At 44.5% G+C, this 25,454-nt stretch overlaps 1 protein-coding gene and 1 long non-coding RNA gene across 2 annotated transcripts in view; one reads left to right on the forward strand and one right to left on the reverse strand.

Moving 5' to 3' along the window:
• The window catches only part of LOC132770586 (uncharacterized), a 28,135-nt gene extending 7,176 nt beyond the window's left edge, over positions 1 to 20,959 (reverse strand). The window contains exons 1-2 of the long non-coding RNA XR_010908927.1: positions 20,749 to 20,959; positions 6,519 to 6,586 (exon numbers count right to left, since the gene is read on the reverse strand). This is a non-coding gene — a long non-coding RNA (uncharacterized lncRNA). The remainder of the gene's footprint in view (positions 1 to 6,518; positions 6,587 to 20,748) is intronic.
• Positions 19,688 to 25,454, forward strand: part of SOX6 (SRY-box transcription factor 6) — a 521,576-nt gene continuing 515,809 nt past the window's right edge. The window contains exon 1 of the mRNA XM_060767625.2: positions 19,688 to 19,876. The gene's annotated coding sequence lies outside the window, so the exon portion shown is untranslated. The remainder of the gene's footprint in view (positions 19,877 to 25,454) is intronic.

Below are 25,454 nucleotides of genomic sequence, written 5' to 3' on the forward strand. Positions count from 1 at the left end.
AAAAATTGGCAAGGCTGGGTCTGTTTTGCTTGCTAGGCCCAAGTCATTAAATTGGGTAATGTAGAAAAACAATTATTTGCATCTTAATTATCTGAAACTTCTTTATATTCCAAAGCACATTCCGCAGAAGCTGAGAATGCTTCGGGATCCTTTGTAGAACCAGCAGTGGGAAATCTGCCCAAACAGACCCTACTGCCTGGCAGGCAGAATCGCTGCCTTGTTTCCCGGGTGGAAAGGAGACCCTTGCAGGACTGGCCCTTCCCCTTCCCTCTCCTCCTCAATGCCCAGAATTCATCACACCTTTGCCTGCCCCTAACAAACAAAGGCTTAAATATCCCAACGTCCCAGTAGGATTTTTATTGGTGGCTTGCATGCGGATTATGCGGGCCTCCACAGGGTTGTTGCACTGCAGCTCCTAAAAGCCCTAGCCAGCACACCCGATGGGCAGGAATGCTGCATGCCAGCACCCCAGATGGGAATGCTGGGTACTACAATCCAAGAACATCTGGAGAGCCACATGATTTTCAACCCTTACCAGGTATAAATCAATGTTTAATGCAAGGACTGAGAAATGGCAGCCATCCAGATGTTGATGAGATCCTGTGCCCACTATCCTTCACAATTGGCCTTGCTAATGGGAATTAGAGTTCAGGGATGTCACTGGTTTCTCAGTGGATTGACTGGGGACTTGACCTGCAATCTTTTATACCACTACCTGGAAGTAAGGTCATTTGGACTGTACCATCTAATGCTATTGATCTCAAGCAAATTAGAACCATTTAATTAATGGTTGAATGATGAGTGGACATTTTCCTTTAATTCTCAACAGGTCTGGTTGGAACTATACATAAGAGTCAGGCCAATGGGACTTATTTCAAAAGTAGCACTCCACAGGAGTGTATGGTTTGGGAAGACGCAGGCACAGATCCCTTTTGGGGTGTAAGTGCTGTCCCAGTCTAGCCAACCAAAGCTATGTGGGATAATCCAAATACCGTGCATCTTGTCATTTTTGAATGGAAAGTGGATTTGGAGCTATGATAAATATATTTTCCCCAGTTGTGCACCTCTCTTTTCCAAAAAAAAAAAAAAAAGCAAATCTTGATCTTGATTCTCAAGATTGCTTTGGCAGCAATCTCATAGACAATTACCATGGAGCAAGGCATGTTGAGGGAGTAAGGGGGATGGACTGGATGCCCTTTGTGGTCTCTTCCAACGCTATGATTCTATGATTCTAATACTGGAGACCAGGGTTTGAATGCCCCCTTGGTCATGGAAATCCAGTGAATGATTTTGAGTGAGTCACACTCTCTTAGCCTCAAAAGGAGGCAAGGGCAAACTCCCTATGAATAACTCTTGTCAAGAAGGCCCCATGATAAAGTTGCCTGAGGCTCACCATAGATTGGAAATGACTTGAAGGCACTGAATACAGCCAGACTCAATTCTGAGAAACTGTGCACAGAACTGTTTGTTTAATCTCTAACTAAAGGCTGTTTAAAGCCAGCAATGCTAAGACATGTGTATTAACAATATAATTTTTCTGACTATTTTTTAAGATAATGTGGTCAGTAAAAGTTAATCAAGAATTTTCTTGGGATATCATCGTTAAAATTAACTGTTAACATTCTGGGCCATGAGTAATTACAACAAATATTTTTGAACACTTACGCCTCCATGCAAAGTTTGGAAAGTTACTTTATAGGCGACAGCTGTCACAAACCCCCAGATAACACCACCACTAGCCATTGCTAGCTGAGGGACTTTGAGAGTTGAAATGCAAAGGAGTAACCTTTCCAAGTCTACTGGTATATATACATCTATTTGTAAAGCTAACATTGCTACATCATAGAGAGAAAGACTTATTGTTGAAGGCTTTCATGGCTGGAATCACTAGGTTGCTGTGAGTTTTCCAGGCTGTATTATGTTCCAGAAGCATTATCTGGAAATATCAGGAGAGAATGCTTTTGGAACATGGCCATACATGCACAGCAGAAAATGCACAGCAACCCAGAGAAAGATTTCCCAGTATTGCATAACAGAATGAGAAGCCATGTGATCTAGTAGCAAGGGGTCACTAACACACTGAAACATAAGAATGGAATGAAATTCAAAAGACTCTAGAACAGCATTTCTCAACCTGGTGGTCTGCACCCTAGGGGTGGGGTTGCAAGGGGGTGTCAAAGACCATCAGAAAACACAGTATTTTCTGTTGGTCATGGAGGTTCTGTGTGGGAAGTTTGGTCCAATTTTATCATTGGTGGGGTTCAGAATGCTCTCTGATTGTAGGTGAACTACAAATCCCATCAACTACAACTCCCAAATGGCAAGTCTATTTTCAACAAACTCCACCAGTGTTCACATTTGGGCACACAGTATTCATGCCAAGTTTGGTCCAGATCCATCATTGTTTGAGTCCACAGTGCTCTTTCGATGTAGGTGAACTACAACTCCAAAACTCAAGATCAGTGGGGGTCACCACAACATAAGGAACTATATTAAGGGGTCACAGGATTAGAAAGGTTGAGAACTACTGCTCTAGAATAAACTCAAAAATTGGGTAAAACTTAATAAAACAAAAATCAGTAGTAAAAATGCAAAGCTCTACATTTATGTCACAAAAAACAAAAGCACAGGTGCAGGATTCAGGATACATGACTCAACATATGAAAAGGACCTTGGGGCTATTGTTGATCATATACTGAACATGAGCCAGGAATTTGATGCTGCAGCAAAAAAAGACCAACTTGCAAAATTTCCAAATCAAGGGAAGTAATTGTTGCACTATTTTCTGTGTGGGTGAAGCATCATCTGCAGTACTGGATCCAGTTCTGGGCACTTCATTTTAAGAGGAGTTGGAGCAGATGAGGGCAATGAGGATTATAAGAGATGTGGAGAATAAAAAATACAAGGAAGGTGGATGAGCGTATTCAGATTGATGAAGAAGAGAATACCGTGGGGTGACATAAATAAAATACCTTAAGAACTGTCACAGAGTTTTCTGCTGACCCCTAATATAAGACCAGTTCTAAAGGTTTGGCATTACAGAAAAAGTAGATTTGAATTGAACATCAGGAGGAACGTCCTGACAATAAGAGCAATCTGGCAATTGAACCAATTATCCAGAATAGTGATATTCTGTCCTTCTCACCCTGCAGGGGACTCTGGGCAGATTACAATGCACATATACATGACAAACATTCAATGCCATTTAGACATACAACATTTATAGACAGACACAGAAGCAATTTAGCATTCTAGCTTTTTTGTCTTCATGAGGGAATGTTCGATTCCGGCCACAGGGGGATCTGCTGCTCAGTGTCCACTTGTGACACCGAGTCCTTGATGGAGTACTTTCTCATTCTTACGCATGCTGCTGGAAGGTTTTATGGTGTCGCAAATTAGTTAAATTAGCCTCCCCGCATAAAGCAGTACCTAAATTTCCTACTTGACTGATGCAACTGAATTTCGGGCTGCATAGGTCGACAAAAAGCTAGACTATTAATGGTCAAGAGCTCACTCCGACCCGGGCTGGCTTCAAACTCATGATCTCTCAGTTAGTAGTGATTTAATGTAGCTGGCTACTAACTAGCTGTGCCACAGGCCGGTAAACTGGCTGGGATTTCTGGGAGTTGTAGGCCAAAACATCTGGGGACCCACAGGTTGAGAACCACTGACCTAGAGAGATAGCAGGGTATTATCTTGATATCTTCAAAAAGAGGCTTGGCAGCTATATGCTGGGGATGGTTTATAGCTGGAGATTCTGCCCTGAGCAGGAGGCTGGACTCAATGGCCTATAAGGCCCCTTATAACTTTAGGATGTTATTATTGTATAACTAACTAAACAACCTCTTCATCTTCTTTCTTGTGAACATTAAAATATCACTGAGCAGACATCCTTGCTTGTAGATGGACGAATCACAGGATTCAAATGATCAGTAAATAAAATCACTGAAGATGAGGCTCATTCTAGCAAGACTCATTTGCTCTAGAAGGGCCGTTAGAAAGCTGATTTTTCTTTTCCATGAATGGATGTGGAGCAGTCCATTCCAACTCCTGTGTTTCAGAAGAGGTATAATGTTCTCTTTAGTCTTTTGTGGTTCAGTTAGCTACTGTCATCCCTGTCAACAGCTGCCCAGAGTCGTTATGGAGCTCATCTGGTTCTGCTGGTCTTTTGAGTATTAAAAGGCACAGTGAATTTATCTTAAGACATGGGCAGTGTTTATTTTCCTTGTAAACTGTGAAGTTGTAGAAAACAATATCCATTCATATTGCAAAAATCAAGGTTTCTGCAATTCCCAAAAGGCATTACGTTGTAGTGAGAACCATAAAGTCTGTGAGCCTAAATGCCCATATGCAAGTAAGCCCTACTCAGATCAAACTGAAACTAAAATTGAGCAGCCCCCACCTGAGATGTAGACCACACAACAGTTGCATCAGCTTTTATTACTATTAACTTTAGAATCACATTTTACAAAAATAAAGGAAAAAGGATAAACATACGAGCTAGAAATGAGGGGAATATGTAGGACAAATTTATTTATTTAGCACATTTGTGAATTGCTTTCTCCCTTTAACAATAAAAAGTGGAATAAAACACCAAGTTTACTTACCCTGGATCTCCAGTGTGGGAATGGCAAGAGCAAAAGAGGAAGTCCTTTGCCTGTCTAGGCCTGGATGCAGCCTGACTCGGGTTCCTTGGAATATTTCTACCATTGTTCTTGAGTGCATACCTCTCCATTCTCAAATCTGTGGCAGTTGCACTGTGGGATTAGACACTCTTTCCCTTTTGTCTACGAGAACTCATTTGCTGTTTGTGTGCATTTTAAATAAAATACCCTATATACTCGAGTGTAAGCTGACCTGAAAATAAGCCGAGGCACCTAATTTTACCACAAAAAATAGAAAAATGTATTGACTTGAATATAAGCTGAGGGTGGGAAATGCAAATTGGTAAATTTCAAAATAAAAATAGATACCAATAAAATTACATTAATTGAAGCATCAATAGGTTAAATGTTTATAAATACTTACATAGAACTGAAATTTAAGATAAGACTGTCCAAGTCTGATTATTAAACCATGATTCTAACCTTCAATGTAAATGTGCTTACGTATCCTTCCAATAATAATAAAAAGAGTAAAATAATGAATGCAATAATAGTAATAGAGTTAAAATAATGGAAATGTAATAACAATAGAGTAAAATAATAAATGTAGGAGTAGTAACAACAACAACAACAACAACAACAACAACAACAACAACAGTAAAATAATAAACAACTTTGACTCAGTTGAAGGGAGATGTTGACAAGCTGCAATGTGTCTGGAGAAGCGTGACTAAAATGATCAAGGGTCTGGAGAACAAGCCCTATGAGGAGTAGCTTGAAGAGCTGGGCATGCTTAGTCTGAAGAATAGAAGGCTGAGAGGAGACATTATAGCCATGTATAAATATGTGAGAGGAAATCAAAAGGAGGAAGCTTGTTTTCTGCTGCCCTGGAGACTAGGACACAGAGCAATGGCTTCAAACTACAAGAGAGGAGATTCCATCTGAACATGAGGAAGAACTTCCTGACTGTGAGAGCTGTTCAGCAGTGGAACTCTCTGCCCGGAATGTGATGGAGGCTCCTTCTTTGGAGGCTTTTAAACAGAGACTGGATGGCCATCTGTCGGGGAGGTTTGAATGCAATTTTCCTACTTCTTCGCAGGGGGTTGGTCTGGATGGTCCATGAGATATCTTCCAAGTCTATGATTCTATGACTATGACTCGAGTATAAGCCGAAGGGGGCTTTTTCAGTCTAAAAAAGGGTTGAAAAACTTAGCTAATACTCGAGTATATTTTGTAAGCAAAAAGCGAGTAAGGGCCCTTTTACACTGCACAATGATAGGACTACAATTTGACTTTAACTGCCTTGAGTCCTAAGGAATCCTGCCACCAACAATTTAAAGGTAAAGGTAAAGGTTGTCCCCTGACATTAAGTCCAGTCATGTCTGACTCTGGGGTGTGGTGCTCATCTCCATTTCTAAGCCGAAGAGCCAGCGTTGTCCATAGACACCTCCAAGGTCATGTGGCCAGCATGATCGCATGGCGTGCCAACAATTTAGAGGGAAGGTATTTAGTGAGACCTTACCTGGAATGCTGTGCCCAGTTCTAATGACCACAATTTAAAAAGGATATCGACAAGCTGGAATGTGCCCAGAGAAAGGCAACTAAAAGTACAGAACCCATTCCCTATGGGATTAAGAAAGTTGGGCATGTTTAGCCTAGAGAAGAGAAAGTTAAGATATCACATTGTAGCCATTTTAATATGGGAAAGAATGTCATTTTGAAGAAGAAACAAGCTTGTTTACTACTGCTCCAAAAACTAGGGCACAGTGCAATGGTTTAGCATTCCCAGCCAGGGAGCTCTAGTGCTCCACCAAATTACAAACCACAGGATCCCACATGAAAAGAACCAGTGGTTTCATACTGCTATGTGTAATGTAAAAGGTATCTGGTTCCTTCCTGGGAATGCACACTCACTTTTATCTTTTTCTTTGTTGGAGATGGTAGAAGCAGGTGTCAAGGTGAGTACTTGGATGTTGGGTGACCTGAAAGAAAAACAACTTTTTTTCAGGATCTATTTAAGCAAATAATACGGAGCCAATTCAAAGATTTGTCCATTCTAGAATTAGCATACGCTGTGTCACATTTTAATCAGGCACACGTCGAAAATGCATATGAATTACGGATCTGTAAATCTTGTCACACCTTGGAGATTATTTGCTTCTTTGACCCATCTCAAATGGGTATTTATTTAATATATCTGTCATGAGCAGGTCTTGGAAAACTGATTTTTTTTTTACTACACCCAGGGAACATGGGCAGTGGACCTAGATATGAGAAAATGCCAGCTGCCACTGCTCATATGCCAGGAGGCATCCATAACTGTAATTTAATTTTTTATACCCATAGGCAATCACAACTGATTACACAGAAAAATCAGAGAACACAGATTAAAAGACATGAAGTACAAAACTATCTTAACCTGTCCTTTATATTTATCAAACCATTAACATATCTACAATTACTTAAACGTAACATGTATATATTTGTTCTTTTTAGTACAAATGACAGACTAATACCCTTTCCCCGTGAACACACACATGCATGAACAAACATTAAAACATGGGCTCAAAAAGCTTGCAAAGGGAAGACCATTCCATTTGCATCTGTGTACATAAGAAGTAGAAACCACAATGATCTGAAAACAGGCCAGACTATTTGGGAGAAAGGCTCAGAGGCAGATCAGATGGTTTGAATGCAAGTGGCTCCAGGTTCAAGCCTGGGTGTCTCAAGGTAGGACTGCGGGAATATACCTGGATCTGAAACAATGGAGAGGTGTTCCTATTCAAGCATATACTACGTGTGGGCAACCCATTGCCAAGGGACCACTGGGGCCTTAGAAGCCTTTGTAAATGGCAAATGAAAGCCTTCTGCACAACTGTTTGGCAGACTGGAAAGAGGACATTGAATCATAAAGCTGGAAGAGACCTCATGGGCCATCCAGTCCAAGACATAATAAATAAATAATGAGGAGGTTGCTACATGGGTGTTATTGTGGAACTCTTTTACGCTACATCAGGCATAGATAAACTTCGGCCCCCCAGGTGTTTTGGACTTCAACTCCCACAATTCCTGACCTAAACTACAACCCCCAGCATGTCATAGGATTGAAACAATGTTTTTAAAGTGAAATCATGGTGCTAGAATGATAGAGTGTGATTGGTTGCATGACACCTCTCTTGCATCAGAGTCAGGTTCTCCTTCTCAACCTGCCAAACAAATTTCCATGTAACCAGAGGGCTTGGAGCATTTAGTTGTCATCACCAAAAGTAACTTTTTTAAAGTTGTGCAATCTAGAGAGATAGTGTCAAGGAGACCCATTAGGAGGGTTGATTGTTGCCTTCCCGTGGCATCCCGAGCCTGTGCATATGTGACTATGGGTGGGAAGTCTCTGTGCTTAATTAAATTGAGATGACAAGGATGTAGGACCACCTACACAGCCAGAACCAATATGGCCTTCAAACGACAAAAAAGCCTAATATTGGGATATATAATGCTGGACCAGAAGAACAGTGATAGAAGACTGGAGCTTCCTAGATGTCTAGGAAAATGGCTAGACAGGTAAGGTAAAAAAAATCTCTGTACAGTTATGATATCCTGCTCCCCCTGTACAGTTATGACATCCTGTCTGATATTCTGCACATTCAAATCAGCTGATCGTGACTATATCATAGGGTTTGCCATTGCACTGCTCTGAGGCTGAGAGTGGGTGACTTGCCCAAGGGCAACCAGGCTGAGCATAGATTTGAACTTTGTTCTCCCAGAGTTCTAGTCTATCACACACAAAAAATACACCGCTCTTTCTCAAATTTGTTTGGGAAAGTACAGTGTAAAAATTACAAGTATATACAGAAATTAATGAGAAATGTCATACATTATTATTCTAGTACACAAGTCCCAGGTGGTGCAATGGGTTAAACCCTTGTGCCAGCAGGATTGCTGACCGACAGGTCAGTGGTTCGAATCCGGGGAGAGTGAGTTGAGCTCCCTCTGTCAGCTCCAGCTTCTCATGTGGGCACATAAGAGAAGCCTCCCACAAGGATGGTAAAAAACATTAAACATCCTGGTGTTCCTTGGGCAATATCCTTGCAGACAGCCAATTCTCCCACACCAGAAGCAACCTGCAGTTTCTTAAGTCGCTCCTGACACACATACACACACACACACACACACACACACAATTCTAGTATGCAGGGTTGAATTCCCACATCACACTTTCAGTTCAAATGGTTTAGGTTCGTAAATTGAATTCAACAGAAATCAGATAAGCTAAAGGTACCTTCAATGAGATTCAATACATAATGAGTTTAAGGCACTTCATGTGAACAAAAGTATCTGTATGTGGAGGAGAAAATAATTCTTTGAAAACAATAACTAATGTGTGCATTGAGTTTCCACTTCTCCTTTCCCTGTATACTGAGTAAAAGAACAACTGGTATAATTGTTCTGCATGGCATTATGCAAGGCACTTTTTTCTTTAGATGCTGCAAAGGTGTAGAACTGAATATAAGTTTCATTTTTAATATGCAGCCGACACCTGCGAGCCAAGTAAAAAAATAGTCTGCCCCCCTTCCCATCCCTGCCCTGTGTTAGAGAGAGAAATATGGTACTTAGATTGCTGCTAATGTGCAGATCTTGGGCTGCGGTCTGCCTTGCTAAGAAGTCCTTGTCTTCATGAATGTGCATTATGAGTGCATTGTACGCAGCCCTGGTATGCAAATGTGGAGCATTCAGAGAAGTGAAATCATTCTGTGTTATTATTATCTTTGTAAATTACATCGTAAGAGTGGGCTTTTTTTCTGTGCATGTTTGCGTGTGTGCGTGTATGTTTTGGAGGACTTTATTATGGCAGTTTAGTCTCCGCTGTGTAGCACAAAGTGTTTCTTTCATTATTAACAATAACTGAGCCAATGAAAATGCTTTTAAAAATATACCAGACAAGCAGTTATCCAGCAGTTTCTTCTCGACATCCCAAACCATATTTTAGCATCTTATAAACCAGCATATAAAACAGCTTTGTAAACATCTGCTTTTCATTGTTAATTGTCAGGAAAAATTAGACATTTAAATGCGTCTTTTGTAGTGCTCCATAATCCTGGGCAAAGGAAAGCCCTTGATTGTCTGCAGTTCGCATGTCTAGAGACGGTATTGTTAATTGTTTAATTTACTATTCTATGTATTGTGTGTGTTTCCCCCACATTTGAAATGTTAATTCTCACTTATTTGTGGACTTTTTATTGTTGGTATTTAAGATTTATATTAAAATACAATAATCTCTTTTTTGCAGGTCTTTGAAAAAGGCATGGCACTACTACAGAATGTCATGTATTTCCTGAGAACGTTAACATAGATTGACTTTAACGGAGAGGATTTGTTGTTATTATTTTGGTACTATGGAATGGATTGTCTCATCCTAGGATTTCCAGGCAAGCCATACCGTTATGCATAAGGTTTCCATAAGTCAAAGTCAACCTCATGGCCTTTAACGACATAAATTGTTATATAGGTGCCCCTATTCTGCCACTATGCAGAGGAACAACTTTGCAAAAAAGTTACATATAATTTAAATGTTCTATATAATTTTGTTAACCACGGGTACATTTTATTTATAGGAAGTTATAACTAAGACTGAGAAGCAAATGCAAGACTGAAAAATTACAACAAATATTCAGGATATTTATATAGAAAAAGACAAAATTTGAAGATGCAATGCCATTAAATGCCAATCAAGGTGGTCAATTGCAACATTCACACTTGCCTCCAACATACAAAAATTCTTTCTCCCACCAGGACATTATTCCACAGACATAAACCTCACTTACTTAGTTTCCAACAGGCCTCACAACCTCTGAGGATGCTGCCGTGGATGCGGGTGAAACATCAGGAGAGAATGCTTTTGGAACATGGAAAACTCACAGCAACCCATAATTTGAATGACAACCTTCGTGGACATCTTACTATTTTGTTTCAGTCAACATTTTCCTGCTTCTGTTGGTTTTCCCCCTTTCCCCTCTCATAATCAATGCCAGTGTATACCTGGCAACAATCCACTTTAAATTCTGTCCAAATCACACAGTAGCTGCATTATAGAAGTCAGCAGAAAAACAGTCTATTCACAAAAGTATTCTGTTATTTTAAAACTGTGTTATCCTTACCCTGTACTGACCATATTAACTTTTTCTCTTTCTCTCTCTGTCTTGGTCATCTGTTCGCAGCAAAAATGCTATATATGGTTGATGACTTGATACATGTGGATATGAGTTATCATCATCATCACCATCATCTGCCTGTACATGTGTGCATCCTCCCTTGCCACACATACACATTCACGTACACGTATGAATGTCCTGGCTCATGTAGCTTTAGCTAGTTCCTTTATTTGGAACCACTCAATTAAACATTTTCTCTGTCTGTTTGGATTTTAAGTTGCTTCAAATAGAAATCCACCCAACTGTAAGTCAACGTATAATTTTAACACAGTGAAATATCATATTGTTATTTTATACCCTGGTGCACATTTGAGACATACTGCTATGCTTATTTTATCTCATTTCCTTCTTGCTCTTCATTTGTCACTTATCGGCTTATTTTATTGAACTACTGTCTACATAAACCTCACTGCTGCTCCCGTTCCAATGTAATTAAAAAGCAGTTTTAACAACCACCAAATGAGGATGCCAGTGATCTCTAAGACATAGAAAGCACAGCATGAGAAACAAGAAGTCCAGCCGTTCCATAAGTGTGTAGGTTTAGGGCGGGCACAGATCACAAAAAGCTCATTCTAAAGGCATTTATCTGAAAGCAACTGAATGCTAAGGTGGATCATACCACTGGAAACGTTTTCAAAACACAATATCCCCAACACACACACACACACACACAAAACTCAAACCATCTCTTCCATTGCCTTTATTGCATTGATGCAATTCTATACTAACAAAAAATGTCCTCCATTATAGAAAATACAGACAGTACACGAGAGAAATAGAGTACAGCACAAAATAATATACTAAAAAACTATTAGCAAGTATTACAGTATTGTTTGGCTTTGCTTGTCTATTATTTATTTATTTATTTATTTATTTACTGCACTTGTAGACCGCCGTTCTCAGCCCTAGGGCGACTCACGGCGGTGTACAACATATAAAAACAATTTACAATAAAGGCAATATCGCAAACAACAATAACAACATCACTATCAATAATACAATTACACTAAATCATTCGCGACGTCTCATCATAGAATCACAATCCAATCTCGTTATCCATATTCCGTTCCAATCATCATTGCCAATTGTTGTAGCACTTAGTCAAACGCCTTCTCAAACAACCACGTCTTTAGTCTCTTGCGGAATGTCATAAGGGAGGGCGCCTGTCTGATGTCTACAGGGAGGGTGTTCCACAGCCGGGGGGCCACCACCGAGAAGGCCCTATCCCTCGTCCCCGCCAGGCGTGCCTGTGAGGCAGGCGGGATCGAGAGAAGTAAATTAAATTAAATTAAAGTAAACTGACTCTATAGGCTGTTTCCAAGACACTTCACTGTCAGTGAAGAGAGTCCACAGGTAAAATCATATTTGTATTTGCACATTCATTTCTATAATATCATGCACCTAATTATTCTTAACACAGTGTATGCATTTAGAATGTGAAGTTATTTATTGTTAAGAGATCTTATGCTTATTCTGCTATGAATAGCTTTTGACACACATACATGTGTGTATATGTTGAGATTGGTATTTGTATAAAACCGGAAGATCTCTAGGATGTATTGTCGGAGGATTTCATGGCTGAAATCACTGAGTTGCTGTGAGTTTTCCAGGCTGTATGGCCAAGTTCAGGAGAGAATGCTTCCTGAACATGGCCACACAACCTAGAAAAGTCACAGCAACACACTTCTAGAATGCCTTATTTCAAATCATTGTGTAATTCTGCACTGGAAAAATTATATCTGAATATTATAGTCTATGCATGCTGTTGTAATAAAGTTGGTTCTTTCTTTGGAATGTTCGGATGAGCTCTTTTAGGCAATTTTAATGTTTCTTTCTCCTTTAAGAAATCTGTTTTCTTTGCATCCATGCACTGTTATTGAACCCACACAGAAAAACAAGGAATAAAGGACATTTTAAAATATGTATCTGATTTTATTTTACAAGCTTCACAGTTCTGTAAAAAAAACTTCTCCTCATTCTATGATATAATAAACTATGTTTAAATTAAAGAAAATGAATTTTTTGCTTTGGGCTCAAATGCATTTATTTTACAAATTAAGGTAGATGTTAGCCCAGTGTTTTGGAGGACCATCTAAACATTGGAAGTAAATCACACTGATTTCAGTGGGATGGATCCCCAGGTAAAAGGGAATGAGCCTCAATCATTTTAATACCTACTTTGTCTGTAAAAGGATGCTAATTTGATAAACTATTTCATTTTTTACCTTGAAGATTATGCATTATGATCCCAACTGCCTGACTCTATAAATCTCCTATCCCTGTAGTTTGCCCTCCTCTTTCTGCAAATTTCTTTTTTTTAAAGCACTCAAATTCTTGAGAATTTTATCAAAATATGTATTTGCAAAGAATTGCCACAATTACAGCCTATGACTAATAAAAATGAGGAAAGAATAAAATGAGATTGTTGTTAGTTTTCTGGGCTGTATGACCATGTTCCAGAAGCATTCTCTTCTGACATTTCCCCTGCATCTATGGCAGGCATCCTCAGAGGTTGTGAGGTCTGTTGAAAACTGGGAAAATTGGATTTATATACCTGTGGATGCAGGTGAAACGTCAGGAGAGAATGCTTCCGGAGCATGGCCATACAGCCCAGAAAATTTGTAACAACCCAGTGATTCCGGCCATGAAAGCCTTCAACAATACAAGAAAATGAGAGCTTGAAAAAAGCTACTTTTTAACTAAAACTCTCAGAATTCCCTAACTGGAAGGAACTTTTTTTTTTCAAGCTCTGACGTTGAACATTTCCAAACTTTTGGAAGCATTACTTCTAAGAAAATCACTGCTGGCCCATTTAAGGTGATGCATTGTGGCACTAAAGCCATGTTAAAGCAGGCTTAAAATTGAAAGTGTAGCTTTGCTTCCCCTTTATTGATTTAAATAGAGTTAGACTGCACTGCCTGATTAATACAGCCTAAATTCTCCCAGGAATAGATGAGCATGACATCGACCTTCAAAGCCTGGCCCATTAAACAATATTTCTAAATTGAACACTGCGGTATTTCTTTTCAGGTTTAAGAGTTTTTAACTTCCATATGTATTTAAGATAAATTGGAATCGGCACAGAGAAAGGATGCAAAAAACTGTCAGTTATAACAATCCCCATCAAACATTTGCAGGAAGACTTCCACCCTCCAAACCCTACTAAAATAGTTGTTCTTGCAAAACAACAATGCAAACAACCGCAGTCCAGACCTACATAAAACCCATGGAAAGTGGACCATTGGTTTTCCAAAGTTACAGATAGCAATCTTTGTTGCATTGTATCCAAGAGTGGTTGAGTGTTCATAGATACTTTGGGAGAAAGTGTGATTAATTTGCACAAGAGTGGTAATCAGTATTTATAAGGAAAGATCCCTCTGACAGAGTGATATATTGGAAGAGAGTTTAGACAAGTTACCATTTAGGACTACAACTCCAATAATTCTTCTGTCAGCATTGCCATTCAGACCTTCCTAAAATTTTGATTTGTTTATAATTGTGTAAAAGAAAAGGAGGAAATCCTGCTATCTTTGAAACAGAATCAGTTCCACGGGGTTAGTAGGCTGTGTCTTTTTTGTGAAGCATTGGGTTAAGGGAGTGAAAAATGATATAAAATTAATACAGATGGCTCAAATGGTTTTAGAAGAGCATTCAAAAAATATTTTCTTTCAGAGAAATATACAGAAATATCTAAGTAAAAATTATTGTGACTATTAAGAATGGAAGAGGGTTGATTCTATATGTTGTTGAAGACTTTCATGGCCGGAATCACTGGGTTGCTGTAAGTTTTCCGGGCTGTATGGCTATGTTCCAGAAGCATTCTCTCCTGACGTTTCACCCACATCTATGGCAAGCATCCTCAGAGGTTGTGAGACCTGTTGGAAACTAGGCAAGTGAGCTTTATATATCTATGGAAAGGTTGGTTGTTTTCAAGTGCTGAAATGTTCCTTTCCTTACTTATTCCCTGGCCCACCTTTCACTTTCTGTATTGTTATTTTTTCCTTCAGTGTTTATTTACATTTTGAATAATGGATCCATTTGTATTTTCTCTCTTTCTCATAGAACAAAAATGATAAAAGCAAAATAGATGGGATGGAGAAGCTGATTAGTTTCCAATCTTCACACAACAAGTTATCTGTGTTGTAAAACAAAAGACTTTTCCAGAGGAAGTTGTCGTGTTCTGGAATGTTTGCCTGCATATTTCCTCACTGCTTTTTGTCAGGGGACAGATAAAGAGACTGCCCACAAAACCTGAAGAGACACTTTTCCCCACAGTCTATCTGTAGACATAACCCTAAGACATTATTTCTTATACATTTATGCATTCTGTTGCTCTAAAGAGAAGGACTCAGTCCAGTCATTCGGATGGGGTAGACCAGGCTTGGGCAAATGTGGGTCTTCCATGTGTTTTGGATTTCAACTCTTCAGCTTAAGCGGCTGAGGGGGAGAAGGAAGGGGCCCGAGGCTGTTAGGAATGATGGGAGCTGAAGTCCAAAACACCTAGAGGGAGGGCCCAAGTTCACCCATGCTTGAGATATCTTGACCTACTAATTTGCATATGGTTTCTGATTGGCTCAACATTCTAACATTCTTAAGCAGCTGAGGGGGGAAAAGGAAGGAGCCTGAGGCTGTTAGGAATTGTGGAGTCCAAAACACCCAAGTTTGCCCATGCCATGACTGCTATACACTCTCCCAGATATGAAGGACCTTTGTCCTACTTCTTGAGCAGACCTATCTAGCTTCTCTATCTAGGTTTCTTCGAGTTGCTTAAAAATAAGCTCCACTCAAAGCTGGATTTACTCCAGAATGTGGACTGAATGTTTAGAATATTCAGTGGCCTGCAGAATTCTCCACAGAAGCTACTGAGTTTCCTTTACGTAAGGGTGCATCACGACACCATTTGAACTGCCATGCTATGGGGACCTCTGATTTGCAGTTTGGTGAGGAACCAGCACTTTTTTTTGGCAGAGAATTGTCAATCCCTTATGAAACTACAACTCCCACGATTCCATAGCATGAAGCCATGGCAATTGAAGTGATATCACACTGCACTCATTCTACAATGTAGGGATTATCTTGGACGGAGATTTACTACTTCATCACACTAGAGAAAAAAATCCACTTAATATCTGGTTTCTGCCTCCTGAAGAATTAGTGAGGCTGTTAAAGGCCTCTAGTGTGATGAGGCCCTTAGCACTCCTGAACACCAATGTGAGGCTAAGGGCCCTTCTGCACAGCCCTAGAATATCTATGCAGACAATCCCATAATATTTGCTTTGAACTGGGTTATAGGAGTCCACACTGCCATATATTCCAGTTCAAAGCAGATAATGTGGGATGTTATTGCACTGTGTGGAAGGGACCTTACTCCTGCACCTACTGGACTGGGATTCAAAAGACCAGGCACCTTCAAGGGATGAGGACCTACCTGCCTTTGCCTCTCCTGCTTCTCTGGGTGCATTCACACTACAGAATTAAGGCAGTTTGACACCACTTTAAACTGTTCTGGCTCAAGGCTATGGGATCATGGGAGTTATCGTTTGGGCAGACACAAGCACTCTTTACAACATTTTTGTGTGTGTTAGAAGCAACTTGCGAAACTGCAGGTCACTTCTGGTGTGAGAGAATTGACCATCTGCAAGGACGTTACCTAGGGGACGCCTGGATGTTTTACCATCCTGTGGGAGGCTTCTCTCATATCCCCGCATGGGAAGCTGGAGCTGACAGAAGGGAGCTCATCCCGCTCCCCAGATTCGAACCGCCAAGCTTTCTGTCAGCAGTCCTGCCAGCACAAGGGTTTAACCGGGGCCTCCCTTTACAACACGAAGTGCCGTTATTAGTCTTCTTTCTCTTCCTCTTGAATTATCCGTGTCATTGGCTCCCTCCCACTTGTCCTTTCCTTGGCGGCGTTGAAGCCACGGAGGGTCCCGCTCTTCCCTAAGGCTCCCGGCCTGCAGTGCCGGTCTTGGCCTCGAGGGGGCGGCTGAGGCACGCGGACCGAAGCCCGAGCAAGGCAAGCGGCGCGCGCCTCAGTCTCCGCCGTGTCGCCTTCCCTCGCAGCAGGCGGAGAGCGGCTAGGTTGCACTTGGCTGGCCGGCCCAGCCACGTCTCCCAAGATTTGTTCCTCCGAGAGACCCTGGGTGGCCCCTCCCCGTGCTGCCTTCCCTCCCTTCCTCTTGGGCCCCTTCCTTTCCCTTCCCTGGCCTTTCTCTTTGGCTCCTCACTTGGGGCGCCCAAAGCAGACCCCGCCCTGAGACCGCATGCCTCCCAGGCCCGTTTCCAAGGGTCTAAAGCAGGCATGGGCAAACTTCGGCTCTCCAGGTGCTTTGGACTCCAACTCCCACCATTCCGAACAACGTCAGGCCCCTTCCTTTCCCCCTTCAGCCGCTTATGCAGCTTCCCCCCCTTATGCGGCTGAGGGGGGGAAGGAAAGGGGCTGAGGCTGTTAGGAATAGTGAGAGTTGAAATCCAAAACACCTGGAGAGGGCCCAAGTTTGCCCGTGCCTGGTCTAAAAGCAACAACAATAACAACATAATCATACTCATGGAGCAGATTAGCTTTTAGGCCCATCCTCAAGTCCGTTTCTTAAAAGCATATTACTATTGTTTTAAGGTAAATAGGGATAATAATGATGATGGAGAGACTTACCTACTAATTAGATCCATTTCCAAATCCGCTTGTTGCGTAGGGAATGAAGAAATAAGAATAATAAGCAGCCTGCCTAATATTTATTTATTTATTTATTGCATTTATTGACCGCCCCTCTCAGCCCGGAGGCGACTCGGGGCGGTGAACAACAACAAAGAAGACAGTGTACAGTGAGTCAAGGACGATACAAACCAGACAGATACAACATAACATATACTTATACTAAAAATCTGCTTCGTCAAGTCCTGGGGTCATAGCCGAGATTCGTAGTCCTAGTTCATTCCAGTGTCAATTTAACTACACTCAGTTGAAGGCCTGCTCGAAGAGCCATGTTTTTAGGCCCCTACGGAAGGCCATCAAGGAAGGCGCCTGTCTAACTTCAGCAGGGAGAGTGTTCCACAGCCGGGGGGCCACCACCGAGAAGGCCCGCTCCCTCGTCCCCGCCAGACGTGCCTGTGAGGCAGGCGGGACCGAGAGGAGGGCCTCCCCGGATGATCTCAAGGCCCTCGTGGGCTCGTAGGCCGAGATGCGGTCTGCAAGGTATTTTGGGCCGGAACCGTTTAGGGCTTTGTAGGATAACACCAGCACCTTAAATTGGGCCCGGTAGCAGATCGGCAGCCAGTGGAGCTGGGACAGCAGAGGAATAATAGACTTATTCCCAGGTCTGCTAGTGGCCTAGGATCTGGAGGCACTCACAACAACAGCAACGATAATAGCAGCTTGTCTACTAGACTTATTGCCAAGTCTGCTAGTGGCCTAGGATCTGGAGGCACTCACAACAACAACAACAGCCTGCCTACTAGACTTATTGCCAAGTCTGCTAGTGGCCTAGGATCTGGAGGCACTCACAACAACAACAATAGGCCTGAATGCTAGACCCATTCCCAAGTTCGTTTGTTGCCTAGGATCTTAAGACACTAATAATTATTTTGTGTGTGTGTGTGTCAAGTCGCTTCTAGTGTAAGAGAATTGAACGTTGCCCAGGGGACTCCCGGATATTTTACCCGCATGAGAAGCTGGAGCTGACAGATGGGAGCTCACCCCGCTCTCACATTAGAACTCCAGACCATTTGGTCAGCCAGCACAAAGGTTTAACCCATTGTGCCACCGAGGGCTCCACTAGATATTTGATCAGTTTGCCAGCTAGATCTCACAACAACTGCTACTAATCAAAATAATAATAATAATAATAATAATAATAATAATAATAATGGAGCAGCTTGCCTGGTAGACCATTGCCTAAGGTCTGAATGCACATCAACATCATCATCCTGGAGCGGCTTGCTTGCTTAGACCCCTTCCTAAGTCCTTTTCTAGTCTAAGAAAGAAAGGCACAACTAACAATAACAACTAACAATAATAATAGTAGTAGCAATAATAAAGGTCAGGCCCATAGAGCCAGGCCGTCTCTCTCTCTCTCTCTCTCCCTCCCCCTCCCCCTCCAGGGCATCCAGGATCCCGTTAGATGGCAGAGGCCTCCTCCTCCTCCTCTTTCTCCTTTTTTCCCCCTTCCACCAACTACTGCCGCTTCCCCGGCTGCTGGTCTCTGGCTCCCTTAGCGCCTCCTCCTCCTCGGCCCATAGAGCTTGTGTCTGTGTTTTTTTTTTCTTCCTTCCGCGCGAGGGGTTTCCTTGCCGAGCGAGGCAAAGCGGAGAAGGCAGCAGCAAAAAGCGCGCGTGTCCGCGAGGCAGTCCTGGTTGAGGGCGACCCACGCAACACACTTCCTGACAAGCAAAATCTCCCTTACTTCCCCCTCCCCCCTCCCAAGCGTGTCATTTTTGTTGATCTTTTAAAAACTTTTTTGCTTCTGGGTTGGAAGAACGCCTTCGTCCCACGCGTGCTTTTCACCCCACGCCACGCGAGTGCGGACCCATCCATTCCTTTAACTCCGGGAGGGGACAACAAAGGCTAACTTGACAGGACATTGTTTTAAGTATGGGTTTTTCCTAATGCTCTTTTTGAAAAGTGTGCAAAATTAGCCTGGGAACATCATCATCATCATTATTATTATTATTATTATTATTATTATTATTATTATTATTATTATATTCCTAAATGATTTCTCTCCAATTTCTCTATTTCCTTACTGTTTCACGACATTATTCAATTTGAAAAGGGGGAAAAATAAGTGCAGAGGACTGTTATCAGGGGACTCTGGTGTGACGTATAGATCCCCCCTTATTAAAAAAAACAGGAACAAAGGGAATGTGGAAATGAAAGACAGAGAGAGGAGAGAGGCTGTGGCAGATGTGATGAGCAGCGGTGAAGGTGCATCCAGATTGGCCCTCCCCCTTTCCCTTCCTTTCCTTTCCTCCCTCTCTCTCCTTCTCTTCCTCCCTCCCTTTCTCTCTCTCTCTCTCCCTCTTTGCAGCCTCGGTGAATGGGAGCCTTCTGCAGGCAGACTGCCCTCTCGCACTGTAAGTACCTTCGCTCAGCAGCAAGAGGAGCAGCCTCAGCAGGCAGGCAGGCAGGCAGATGGAAAGATGGAAAGATGGATGGATAGATGGAAAGATAAAGCCCACATTTCCATTCTCTTTCTTGCAGTCTCTCTCCCACCTTCACTTTTTCTTCCTCCCTCCATCTCTTTCAAACTTTCCCTCCTTCTCTTTCTCAGCCTTCTATCCCCACTATTTTGGTCTCTCTCACTCTCTCCATCCCTCTCAGTCTCTCTCTCTTTCTCCATCTCAATCTCCTCTCCTCTTGTAATTTTGGGGTGTGTTTTGCCTTTTGAATCTCAACTTGGAGGGCGGGAAGGGAGACCTTCTTGTGTAACTTTTCTTTGTGGGACAGCAGGCGCCTCTCTCTCCCCTTTTTGGGGGGGGGGGGGCAGGTGTTTGCTCGGTGAGTGTCTGGGTGGGAAGGGCACGTCCACGAGTGTCGGGGGGGGGGGCACTCTCCAAGGGCTCTTTCCTGGGAAGGAAGAAGAAGCCTCGGGAGAATGGGACGAGAGAGTGGGTGGGACAGTATTAGGTTCTCCCTCCCCAACACTCGTGTAAAAAAAATTCCTTAACGTACTTTTGGGAATACAGTAGGGGAAGGTGGTGGTGTTGGGGAGCCATGTGGCCGCTTTTGCCTGACAGAAACTTTATTTCTGTGAGTTTGGCGTCCAACTTTCTTCTCGCTCTTGCAAGCCATCCTCAAAGGGGCTCTCCTGTCGCTCTCCTTGCTATTGTCCCCCAAGTGCCCCCCCCCCCCGTCGCTCTCCTTGTTAGTCGGCGCAATCATTGTTATTATCCCTCAAGCCCCCCCCCCCTTAACCTGTAAGAGGAAGATCTTCACGTGCGAATACCTGGCGACGCGCGTGGGGAACAGGAGGGGAATCCAGAGGATGTTTCACTGACACTTTCGTCTTAGTTCAAACATTCCAGTGGAAGGAGAGGAGGGTTGTCCCAGGAAAGAGTGCTCTGCACCCTCATTCCTCCCGTCCATTCCGAACGTGGGAATCCCAGGGTCGTGGGGTTCAGGGAGAGAGCCCCACGAGTGTTTCTTCCCTTCTTGTTTGTCTTTCTGTCCCCAAAGTCCCGAGTTATTCGACACGCAAGACCGCGTCGAAAGGAGAGGGAGATGTAGTAGTAGTAGAGTTGACTTAGTGGAAGCGCCAGGGGAAGCAGCCACGCGCGGCTTTGATCTCCCGAGCGGCGGGGGAGCGGTTGGCGTGTGTGTGTAATGCAGCGCGGGGGGGGAGTGTGTCGCTCCGACGGGCTTCCCTGCAGGAAGGGAGTCCCGCGCTCGCTCGCCACGCGCCGCTCCCCGCCTTCCGTGGGGGGGGGGGGGGGGGGAGGTGTCCCAAATGAGAAGTGGGGAAGGGGTTTGTGTGTCCCAGAACCGAATGCCCACACGGGAGACTCTCTTTCCCACGCAAGGACCCAGCCATCCCGTTGGAAGCCCGCACTTCGCCTCCACTCCACGCGTTCACGCCCGGGGGATTCAAAGTCACGCCGCGGCCGCCCAGAGTGAGAAGCATCCTTTGGGTCCCTCTCTCTGTGGCATTAATTGGGGTGAAATAACGGAGACAGTGTGCCTATATATCAGGGAGACCAGGCTCCCGATCCCCGGTTCAGCTGTGGAAGTCCACTCGCGATCCAATCACAGCTTCCCACGAGAGTTAGCGGGCCGTTTCAAGTTCCCAGAGGAACTCGATCCGAAGCATTTTGATTTTCGGAACTCGATCCCATTGGGCCCATTCCAAAGGTTGCTTCCTGGAGCCAAAGAGTTTTCCCCCTCAGGAAGTGGGCAATCGCTTCAGCGCCTCTCGCTCTGCTTGAAATCCAAGGCGCAAACACAAGAGAAAGTCGCATTCCGACGGGATTCCGACGGGACTTCTTTCCGGCGGGGTGGGAGCATCTTCGTTGTCCCAGGCAACAGGGATGCTCTCACTCCTCCCTCCCTGTTTCCTCCTCATCCCCTTTCCCTCATCTTCGCCCCACTTTTGAGGCTCCCTCCTGCCTCCTCCTCCATCTTCCGAGGCTGCAAAGATGCTCCTCGTTCGGGCCCTTCCTTCACGCCCGGGACACACGTGTTAACGCGTGTCAACCTGCCGCTCTCACCTGAGGCTCCTCCGGTCCATCCAGAAAGACGGGGCTGGATGGATGGCGGGGCCTCAGGTGGGCGCCCAGTTTCACTCGAGTTTGCTTTTGTGTTGGGAACTTTTCCTATAGATCACTTCCTGCGTGGGGATAGTTTTTAAGCGGAAGAGAGGCGAGAAAATCACTCGGCCTCAGGCTAGGCAAGTTCACGAACCACACAGGTCTCTTCATTAACTAGGGCTGGCTCTACACTGCTTTGATCCGAAGATTATCTGCTTTGAACTGGATTATATGAGTCTCCACTGCCAGATAATCTGGGATAAACAGATAATCCGGGATCAGATCCTGGGATATATAGGGCAGTGCAGATGCAGCCTAGGCCAGGTCTTCACTTAGTTCTCTCGCTTGACTTCCGTGGGAGAGGGAAGGTGGCCCCTCCTTCGCATAAATCCACATTCATTGTTATTTTTGGGTGGAAGATGTCTTGGAAATTTCAGAAATATACTCCTTAACACAATCCTCTTCAGCGATTTCGCTGAAATTTAATCGGAGCGCGATGCTGTTGTCTAGGAAGTTAGACGAGATGAGAAGAAGTGAAGCCCGTGTCGGGTGGCAAACTTTGGCTGGGTCTCCACTGCCAAAATAACACAGTTTGAACCCATAGTAGACCCATATCGTGTAGTTCAAACTGCATCATTTGGCAGTGTAGCTCCAGCCCAAAACTGCCCAGAAAACAGCCTAAAATGAATTTAAAAATTGTAGTCATAATTAGGATTTGTTCCAGGCACGCAGCTGGTGACATTTCTAAGTCTTCTCCAGCCCAAGTAGATCAAAGGGAAGGTCTCTTCTGCACTTGTTTTCCGAGCTGTGGCCTTTCTTACCTAGAGAACCACGTCGGAATTAAAATTTAAACCAGAACAGGATGGTTACTTTTAACGCCTCCTGATGTTTAAAGCGACTTCCTTTTTGTCTTCCGAAGGTGGCACCGAAATGGACCAGGATTTCTTAAGAGTGTCAGGATGGCGCTGCGACGCCGAGGAAAGGTTTCCCTTTTCGATTAAGGTAGAAACATGAACCCCCAAATGTCCCCCTCCCGGTGAGAGGGGGGGTTTCCTCTTGGGGAGCCCAGCGCTCCTGTCAGGCTCGTTTGGGAAAGCGCTGGGTTAGTTCTCTTGGCGGGTCTTTCGTGGGTCTAGAAGCTCCCCACGCGATTCCGTATGGGAAAGAGAGAGAGAGAGAGAGAGAGAGAGAGAGAAGCGCTAGGTTTTCCACGTTAGTGTGGTCACCTTGTCCTACCCTCCTCTTTCCAAGTTCTTTTTTGCTTCTTGAATCACGATGGAAAAACTTTTTAATTCTTTCCTGCCACCTCCCCACAAACACAAATTCCCCCCTCTCTTTCGGCCATTGAAACTCCTTCTCTCAGGGATCTAAAGTCACCCCCACGCTCCCCCACGCACGGGAGCGTGGGGATGACTTTAGATCCCTGAGAGAAGGGATAATTCCGTCTCCAAATCTCTCTTCCCTTCGCCTCGGTTTTCATTGAACGTTTCTGAGGAAGTTTTGTGGAGAGGGGATGGCTCCAACGCGTGGGAACCTCGGGAGCATCCCATCCCTGCAGCGGGGTCCGCTTTGAAACTGTGGCCAGCGTTGAGGTTTGGCCTTCAACTGTCCCCCGCCGACCCCAGTCCTCCCTCTTGTCTTAACCCGCCTTTGGGCTCGCCAGTCCAGACAGCCGCGGCTCCATCCCGCGAAAGCCGAGCAGCGGTGGCTCCTTCCTGCCGGGTCACGCGTGGAGCCCGTCCGCGGAGGCTCAGAGACTCTGGAGACAAGGGTGCGGAGTTCCCGCAAGTCACACTCTCTCAGCCTCGGGGGGAACCCAAGGCAAGCTGCGTGATAGGTTAGTCGTAAGTCGAAAGGCACGCGACAGTGGCCCACTAAGGCCCCATCTACTCTACCATATAAAATCCAGATTATCTCCTTTGAACTGGATTATAGGGCTGTGTAGATCCAGCCTCTGAGGAATGTCTGCAGGGGGATCTCACGCGTAAATCTGTGCGTGATTTCTACACCGACTCATCTACACCGACCATCTAATGCAGTTTCAAACCGGTATTGAAGAAAGTGTTGCTGTATTGTCGAAGGCTTTCGTGGCTGGAATCACTGGGTTGCTGTAGGTTTTTCGGACTATATGACCATGTTCTAGAAGCATTATCTCCTGACGTTTCGCCTGCATCTGTGGCAAGCATTCTCAGAGGTTGTGAGGTCCTCCCAACCTGAGGATGCTTGCCACTGATGCAGGCGAAACTTCAGGAGAGAATGCTTCTAGAACATGGCCATATAGCCCCAAAAACCTACAACAAAGTGTTGATGATTACAAATCCTGTGACCAGTTTGTGGTCCGGATAGTGAAGACACAAACCACAGAGCAGGGCTTTCTTTCCGGAGCTTCTGCGGAAGTTTGTTGTCCGCCCGCTGCAGTCTGGAGCTACTTTTGAACCGTATGAAATAGTCAGTGTGGATGGATGGGGCCAAGGAGCGGCTCCAAGGCCCCTCGCAAGGAGGCCGCGCTGGCCTTTTCTCCCGCTCAGTGTCTCCCCGGGCTGCGAGGGAGAGACCTTCCAGTCCTGCCCGCCTTTTTCTGGCGGCTTGGGCAGTTGGGTCATCAGGAGGCGAGGGATCCGGTGGGTTTCCTTTCCTTTCAAGGATACCGGCGCCTCCATGAAAGGCCTCGTGGCCCTAGGCCGCACTCCTCACACCCCTGCCCTCTCACTTCCACATTGTTTTTAGCTCATATCTCGCCCCCAAAACTCAAACGTACATCGAAAAGTTAGCTTCTCCTTTTCCTGGGAAGCCTGACTGCCTCTCCATCCCCACTTCCCCTGGTCAGGTTTCCATTGGGCCTCGCCTCGTGGGTTGAGGCGAGGCCCAATGGATTGACCCCAGAAAGTCGTCCCGGAGCCCCGCGGGACCTGACTCCCAAGTGGGGCCCGTGAATGGTCCGAGAAGCCAACGGGGGTCTTGCTCGACACCTCCCCCCCCTCTTTCAGACTGCATAGTCGGGACCCTCCGGTTCCCCCTTCTTTGTAAGCAAACAGGAGACCTCCCAACCTCTGAGGATGCCTGCCACAGATGCAGGCGAAACGTCAGGAGAGAATGCTTCTGGAACATGGCACAGCAACCCAGTGATTCCGGCCATGAAAGCCTTCTTCAAACAGGAGACTCGCCTCTCTTCCTGCCCGTCATCTCAGCGAGAAGACAGACGAGCGTCGGCATCCAGCTGACAATGGACGTTTCAGACAGTACGAAGTTGCCTCCAACTCCCTAGTTTAGAGGGGAGTTCGAGGACACCCACTTGGTGAAACAGGACTCGAGTTATTTCCGAGGAAACACGCGCAAACCCGGGGTGGAGGCTGCAATCCTAAAGGCAGTTCCTCTGAAGTTTGGAAGCAAACATTCCTAGTGAGGGCTG

The sequence above is a fragment of the Anolis sagrei genome, chromosome 1 (assembly GCF_037176765.1).
Source record: "Anolis sagrei isolate rAnoSag1 chromosome 1, rAnoSag1.mat, whole genome shotgun sequence".
Taxonomy (NCBI): Eukaryota; Metazoa; Chordata; class Lepidosauria; order Squamata; family Dactyloidae; genus Anolis; species Anolis sagrei.